The sequence below is a fragment of the Mauremys mutica genome, chromosome 17 (genome assembly GCF_020497125.1).
Source record: "Mauremys mutica isolate MM-2020 ecotype Southern chromosome 17, ASM2049712v1, whole genome shotgun sequence".
In the NCBI taxonomy this organism is placed as follows: Eukaryota; Metazoa; Chordata; order Testudines; family Geoemydidae; genus Mauremys; species Mauremys mutica.
Genome location: NC_059088.1, coordinates 24,329,358 through 24,336,927, shown reverse-complemented (window position 1 = coordinate 24,336,927; position 7,570 = coordinate 24,329,358).

The window sequence follows — 7,570 nt, the reverse complement described above, 5'->3', positions numbered from 1 at the left end:
CTTCCTGCAATACTGGCTGAGAAGTCTGCATATGCTGAGGACATCTGTATGGGCGATCCGGGAAACCACTTCCAGAGGAATGAAGGGGACCCTAGCCCAGACATGGATACTTTACCCCCTTTCTTCCAGCAATGGAGGTTTATGGTGGCATCTACAGTCCATCTAGCAATCACCTTGCCAATCAACCCGTCTCGCTCCATGCCCGAGGACGGCTCACTGCCATTCCAATCAGTTAAGAACATGAGAACGGCCAGGCTGGGTCAGACCAACGGTCCATCTAGCCCAGTGTCCTGTCTGCTGACAGTGGCCAGTGCCAGGTGCCCCAGAGGGAATGAACAGAACAGGGAATCGAGTGATCCATCCCCTGTCGCCCATTCCCAGCTTCTGGCAAACAGAGGCTAGGGACACCATCCCTGCCCAGCCTGGCTAATAGCCAATGACTAATTAGTAAACAGCCATTCCAGTCATCACTGAGTGATCCCCTGTTGTCCACTCCCAGCTTCTGGCAATCAGACGTTAAATAACATTATTGTCACATATTGGGAGTAAAACCTGGCCGTAGCCTGACATACCAGCCTCACCTGGAACACATGAGAATCTCTTCCCCTACCCCCCTGATATGAAAGCTTTCGGGAGCCTCCTGGGGAGCAGATCCGTCCGTCCTTTGTATGTCTGTATTGGCCCTAGGGTTTGGCCGGTTAGCTGCTGCTCTGCAGGCTGCCACGCTCAGCTACTTTAATTCTGTTGGCAGAATTAAGATCTGATCTACCGCCTAAGTGCAATTCACTCATGGCTGCTTGAATTCTCCCCCAACCTCCAGTCTGTGCACGCTCGTGCACTTCGCTCCGCCAGACCTTCGAGAGGCCATTCCTGCGAAGTCCGCCTGGAGAGCTGTGACCGACCGATGAAACCAACCTATACGGTCTCTGGCTGACTGATGCCCCTTTCTCAGACCGGGAACAACACGCTCCCCCCACCCGCAGTCTGCTCATATTCCGGACTCCCTGCTCCTGCAGGCCGGGGTGTGCCCGCACGGTTGATCTCTCAACGCCCCTTTGCTACGGCAGCTCAACAGCTCTCGGACGGGAGCGCTGCTGGCCCTTTACCATGCACGGACCATCAGTGCCACCAGGGAGCCAAACATTACATCCGTCCGGCGTGGAGAAGCATTGCTGGGAAAGAGTTGAACACGCTGAGTAAATCCAGGAGTTCCATCACTGACCTTCCTCCTGGACCAGGCTACTCTCTGGCTTGACCAGAGTTGCCTCAACCATGCACCGGCTTGGCCTGGATTCCTTTCCACACTGTCTGCGACGCTGCCCCGCAGTTACAGTCGCCCATGGGGTGGATGAATGCTCTGCCTGACAGCTGGAGGGTGGTCTACAACGCCTGGCCTCCCTTGACTCAGAGGCCAGTCTCTGGCTCTGGAACCCTGGATGTTGAGCTCTGACATCTGCATACAGAAGAAGCTTTATTTAAAAGGGTGTGTGTGGGGGGGGGGGGGGGAGGGAATCGCACCGTTCCAGCATTTGGGGCAGGGATGGAGGAGACTTCAGCCCCCTTTGCTCTCCCTGTACTCTGGGGCTTACACTAGGGGCCAGGAAAGCCCTTGGAAAGTTAGAGCAGCCCTGAGGTGGCTCTAACTCATGCTCTGTTCCTATTACCATAGTTCAGAGCACTTTGGCCATGCCCCGCTCCACCCTGTATGCCTGGGGCTGGGATCCAGGGCTGATGTGGGACCCTTACACGGGCTGGGGACACCCCTTGCCTGGGGGGAGAGGGGCATTCTCAGGGGCCTGTTTCTTTTGCACAGGGATCCACACGTTCTCATTTCCCCACCTGGGCCAGCTGACTACAATGAGAGCTGGTTAATTACCCTCCCTGGTAGTCAATTGTGCCTTAGTCCTCATTTGAATGAGTCTGGCTGTAACTTTCTGCCTTGTTCTACATTTTTTTCCTATTCGATCACAGGTTCCTATAGTACCTGGCTGGTTCTTGGCTCACCGATAAGTCACCCCTCGAGCTGCACCTACTTAAATTCACAGGCAGAAAGTTTAAAAGAAACAGAGGGAAACACTTCTTCACCCAATGCACAGTCAACCTGTGGAACTCCTCGCCAGGGGATGTTGTGAAGGCCAAAACACTAATGGGGTTTGAAAAAGAACTAAGTAAGTTCATGGAGGATAGGTCCATCAATGGCTATTGGCCAGAGATGTGACCCCCTGCCCTGGATGTTCCTAGCCTCTGTCATTGCCAGAGGCTGGGAGAGGATTATGGGGGCTGGATCACACTACGATTGCCTGTTCTGTTCATTCCCTCTGAAGCACCTGGCTTTGACCACTGTCCAAAGACAGGTTAGATGGACCAATGGTCTGGCCCAGTGTAGCTGTTTCTTATGTTCTTTATGATTAAACTAAACCCGTGGAGAGACTTAAGGAGCTCCCTGCCAGGCATTTTCTCCAGCCCTCAAATAACTTTTATGGCTCTTTTCTGCCCCCTCTCCAACTTTTCAACATCCTTTAAAAAATGCAGATGCCATTCCGGTCTCCGTCTCGCCCATGCTGCATCCAAAATCGCCTCCCCCTGCCTTCTCATACGCCTGTTTATACATCCAAGGATTGTATTGGCCCTGTGTAGTTACTGTGATTGATAGACAGACAGAGGATATCCCCATAAACATTCATTTGACTGACCGTCAGAAACCCCCCAGTGGTTGAAGGGTTAATGTGAGCTGTTTCGAATGTCCCCTTGTCTATCTGGGCATGGTTGGGGGGGACAGGCTGTGGTTATATCCACTCTCCCCGGAGTAGCTCAGGCTTGGACCAACAAACACCCTGATCTTAGCAGTAGCAACGTGTTGTCCACTTGCTCCTTTGCCTTTGGGGAACAAATTCATGGCCCAGTGTCGCGTCGCTGCCGGGGGACCTGGCTCTGTCTCCTTATAGGGAGCGGAGTTGCCCAGACTTCTCCCCCATCTCGAGCCTCCCTCGGGGGCTGTAAACAGCTTCCTGGAAAAAAAAGCTGCGTTCTCTCTTGGGTATCTTTAGCATTAAGCTGCCCAAGGACAGCTGGGCTGGCTGGAATGAGTAAACAGGCTGCTCTGGATGGGTGGTGGTTTTTGCTGATTGAACACCTTCAAAAATACCCTCTGTATCTAGGCCAGGGGCTGGGTGGCGCTGGGGGTTGTCCTTCGCCTCTGGCTGTCCAGTTTGAATCCCGGCCTAGAGGACGCTCTGTGGGACTGGAAAGTACAGGGTCCTGGTCCATGATGAGGGTTCTTAGGTTCTATGGTAATATAAACATCATCTAACGAAGTGGGTATTCACCCACGAAAGCTCATGCTCCAATACGTCTGTTAGTCTATAAGGTGCCACAGGACTCTTTGCTGCTTTTATAATCATTTAAAAAGACTTAATTTGCACCAGTAACCTGTGGAACTCACTGTCACAAGATATCATGGAGGCGAAGATTGTTAGTAGTGGACAGGTATCCAGTTAGGCCCCAGCAGAGGGGCCAAGGGTGAACGGGGAGAGGGGCTCAGCCCCCATTTACCCCTCCAGGTCATGGTAAGGCCCATCAGCAGGAGGGCACAGGAAGCTTCCCCTGCAGCTGAACCTGCTCTGGAGAAGCCCAGCCCTCAATTCGTTGGGAGCTGGGTGTATCTAACTTCCTGAAGCTCCCCACCCACAATTCTCTGCACCAGACCCTGAGCTGCAGCCATCTGGCCCTGCCTCTCTCCGTACCTCTTACATGCCAGTGACTGAAACGCAAGGGAAAATTGATATAACCAGTGGCCCCCTGAATCCAGATGAGACGGGGAGATTCACAACAGCTCACGTTAACCCCTCAAACACTGGTGGCTTTTTCACTGTCAGGCAATTGAGCAGAGCGTTGAAGATCTGTCTGTCTCAGTAACGCCAGATCGAACTGTCTTTCCGGGAGATTCTGCTCAAGGTGGGTCTGTAACATCAAAGCGACTTAGTATCTCTTATCTGGAACAAGGAGGGAGCCCGGTTCCTGTAAGCCAATGGAGACTCCTGCGACTGTGGGGCTTGTTTCCGGTCCTTAGTCCGTTCATGTATCCAGGCGGAGTTCCTCTGGGCGGCGTCCACTGGCTCCCTTGACGCCTTCGAGGAGCAGTGGGCGCTGTCCGGGGTCCCCTGCTCGGTGTCCCCGTCAGGCTCTCTTCTTATGACCCTTTGACCGCACTCCTGTCCCTGTTCTTTTATTAGTTGTCCCCCGAAATTAGTGGGTTTCTGAGGTCCTGTAGATCCTCCCCTTAGGCTGCGGGGGGGATCCTTTAGCATTGGGCGATGGGATGTTTTTCCATTGGAAAATGCTGATTTTTTTTTTTTGTCAAAAGCTAAGTGTTTCGCGTCCATGAGTCAATTTAGACAAACGTTTGTTTCAAAAGAAAAACTGAAGAACACATTTCCATCTGGCTGGAACTAAGCAGAACATTTTGATCGTTTTGGAATGGACTGCTTTGAATTTTTTCGCTTGCGATGACGTTTCGTGACCATTTAGGCTATAATTTTAAATATAGACGTTGAAACTGGAAGGAACCGTTTTCATGCCAATCTAAACAAACCATTGCGATCAACCAGAAACAAACAAATCTCCACAGTTTTGCTTTGTGGCTAACTCGGCGTTCTTTGGCTTTCATTCTGTTCTGGAACAGAAAAGTATTTCATACTTGCAGGATTCCCTGTGAAATGAAAAATCCAGTTCTGGCCCAGCTCTGTTAGACAACATTCCCCTTTACTGGACACAGAAGGAGGCAATGAAGGTGGGATGGGACTCAGAGTAATTCAGTCTTGTCTACTCGGGCATGTCTACACAGTGAGAGAAGAACCCAGGTGAACCGACTTGGATTTCACGGGGCTGAAAATGGCAGTGTAGACTTTCAGGCTTGGGCTGGTTCCTGAGCTTTGAGATCCAACCCCCTCATCGGGTTTCAGAGCCCGGGCTGTGCCTGATCGTCAAACTGCTATTTTCAGCCCTGCAGCGGGAGCCTTGCGAGCTCATCGGTTGACCCAGGCTTTGAGACTTGCTGGTGTGTGTGTGTACATAGCATCTCTGTCTGTGCAGCATGGTGCAGTCCTGATCTCAGCAGAGGCCTCTAGATGCAACCATAATGCACCTAACACTGGGTCGACCATCCTCCTGTGGCCTTTTTGCGAGTCCTAGGAACACTCCCCAGAGACTCGCCTTTGCACTCAGCGCAAATACTAATGGCACCTTGCGCCTTTGCCAGGGGCTGGCCTGGCACCAATCACTGGCCCCTGCGTACCTTGCCCTTTTTCGGCCACTCTTTACTGTCACTGGACAGTATCTTATGTAACTTTACCAGGGTCTCTTATCTAAGCTTGGCTCTGGGCTCGGCTGCTGGGCCAGCTGGCCGTGTGTGTGGGTATTTATAAGGATGTGTGAGCTGGAGGCTTGGGTTGCAGACATCGAGTTCAGAGTGGCAGAGGCGGCAAAGCAAGTAGGGAGCTGGGCTTGTAGCTGAAGCCGTGAAGCAGGACTCAAGAGTCCAGTGCCTGTCTGTACGGGTCCCTGCTGGAGAAAAGTTACAGGATCAGTGCCAAAGGTTCCAGGCTCTCCTCTCAGGTCAGCATGGCTAGATCCTGCTGTGGAGGGACAGAGGCGAGCCTTGGCACTATCCCAGTTATGTGCTTGGGAGGGAGCTAACCTAGGACTCAGGAGACCAAGGTTCAAGTCCTTGCTCTGCCACAGCTTCCCTGAAAAACCTTGGGCAAGTCACTTAGGATATGCCTACAGTGTCATTAAATGCCTGCGTCAGCAGATTTGGGCTCCAGAGCTGTAAAAGTGCAGGGTAGCTGCTCAGGCTGGAGCCTGAGCTCTGGGACCTTCTCTGCTGTGCCTCTGCTCCCTGTCTGTAGAATGGGGGTAATACCTCCTCTGTGGATAGAGATTGTAAACCTTTATGGGACAGCGACTGTCTCTCGCTATGTGCGTACGCAGCACCATGTGTAGAGGCCTCTGGGACACTCTGATGCATGGGAACCAGGAGCACAGTGATTCATGGGATGGACGGACCCAGAATCGCTCTGGTTGTTTCAATGGGCTCTGAGACCAGTCCACTGGATGTGGCTGTGAGACCCAGCAACCTTGTTTCATGTCGGCCACCAAACAGCAGCCCAGTGGGAATGGCCATTGATTGCTGCCGGAGCCTGGACCCATCCAGACCCACGGGCTAGTGGGCAAAATCTCCTTTGTCCAAGCCAACCCACCCAGGAGCTCCCTAAGAGACCCTGGGTGGATCCCAGCTGCCACCCAACCAGACAGAGGGTGACCCAGTGATTAACTTTGCTTTCTGCCCATACTTGGCCACATCCCTGGGCTCACCTTTCCCCTGGTTGGCTGTGGCTGCTGCTGCACCTGTCCCATGAGCTCAGGGGCTTATGCAATCGGCGTGCCCGCCCGGGAGGCATGCCCGCCTGCCACTCATGGGCTGTGCAGGGATATCAGTTGCTATTCATGCCCCTACAAAGCATGTTGTACAAAGTTCACAGCATCCTCCATTGCGTCTGCTCTCGGATCAGCAGGCCGCGTCCAGCACCTTGCGGGTAACCTACGGTGCTCAAGCATTCACTCATTAAACCTCCCGGTGAGGCCGAGGGGACTCTAAGGTCAAGTGTGCCCAAGGTGTCCCACAGCAGGGGGACCGGAATCCAGGGGCCTGGAGCAAGCATCACACGAAATATTGCTTGGAGCTGGTTGAAATGCCCCGGAGACGGCCCTTAGCTCCGATCTCATTGAACCAGGGTAGGGTACAGTGATCTTCCCCGTGCCGTTAGGGCAGCTGCAGCGGGTCAGCCAGTCGTCCTCACCCCGTCCCCCCGCCCACGCAGGGTCTTCTGTTTGGAAATGACTCCTAAGCCCCTGTTGTAAGCAATAAGGCTGGGTACGTCCGCTATCCCCGAGTGTCCTGGTGCAGCCGGGGGAGGTATTGAAATGGATAGTGCAGAAAGAGCAGCGATGGAACTGTTGCAAGGCCAAATGATACAACCAGGTAGGGCCACCCAGAAGGGGGGGGGCAAGTGGGGTAATTTGCCCCAGGCCCCGCAGGCCCCCACGAGAGTTTTTTTGGGGGCCCCTGGAGCAGGGTCCTTCACTTGCCCGGAAAACTCTCATGGAACCCGGGCCCCCGGAGCTTCTTCCACTCCGGGTCTTCGGGGCACTTCGGGGGCGGGTCCCGGAGCAGAAGGACCCCCCTGCTGCCGAATTACTGCCAAAGCGGGAGCCCCGGCCGCCGAAGACCCCAGGCCCCATGAAGCCTCTGGGCGGCCCTGAAGCCAGGTCATTGTATGTGATCCGGACAATTATTTCCTTGCCTGGTGTAGATGGATCCCAGCAGTTCTGCCTCCCAGCCCTTTTTCTGTCTACCTGTTGCGGCCTCTCCTGTTACAAGCTGTAGGCCGACGTGAATGATGTGGTGGAGGGAATGGGACTGTTTAGCAGGGGCTGGCTCACCCAGAATTTGGATAACTGCATCAGTGTGTGTAAATGTTACTAGAAGTCAGTGCCATCCAAAGCCCATTTG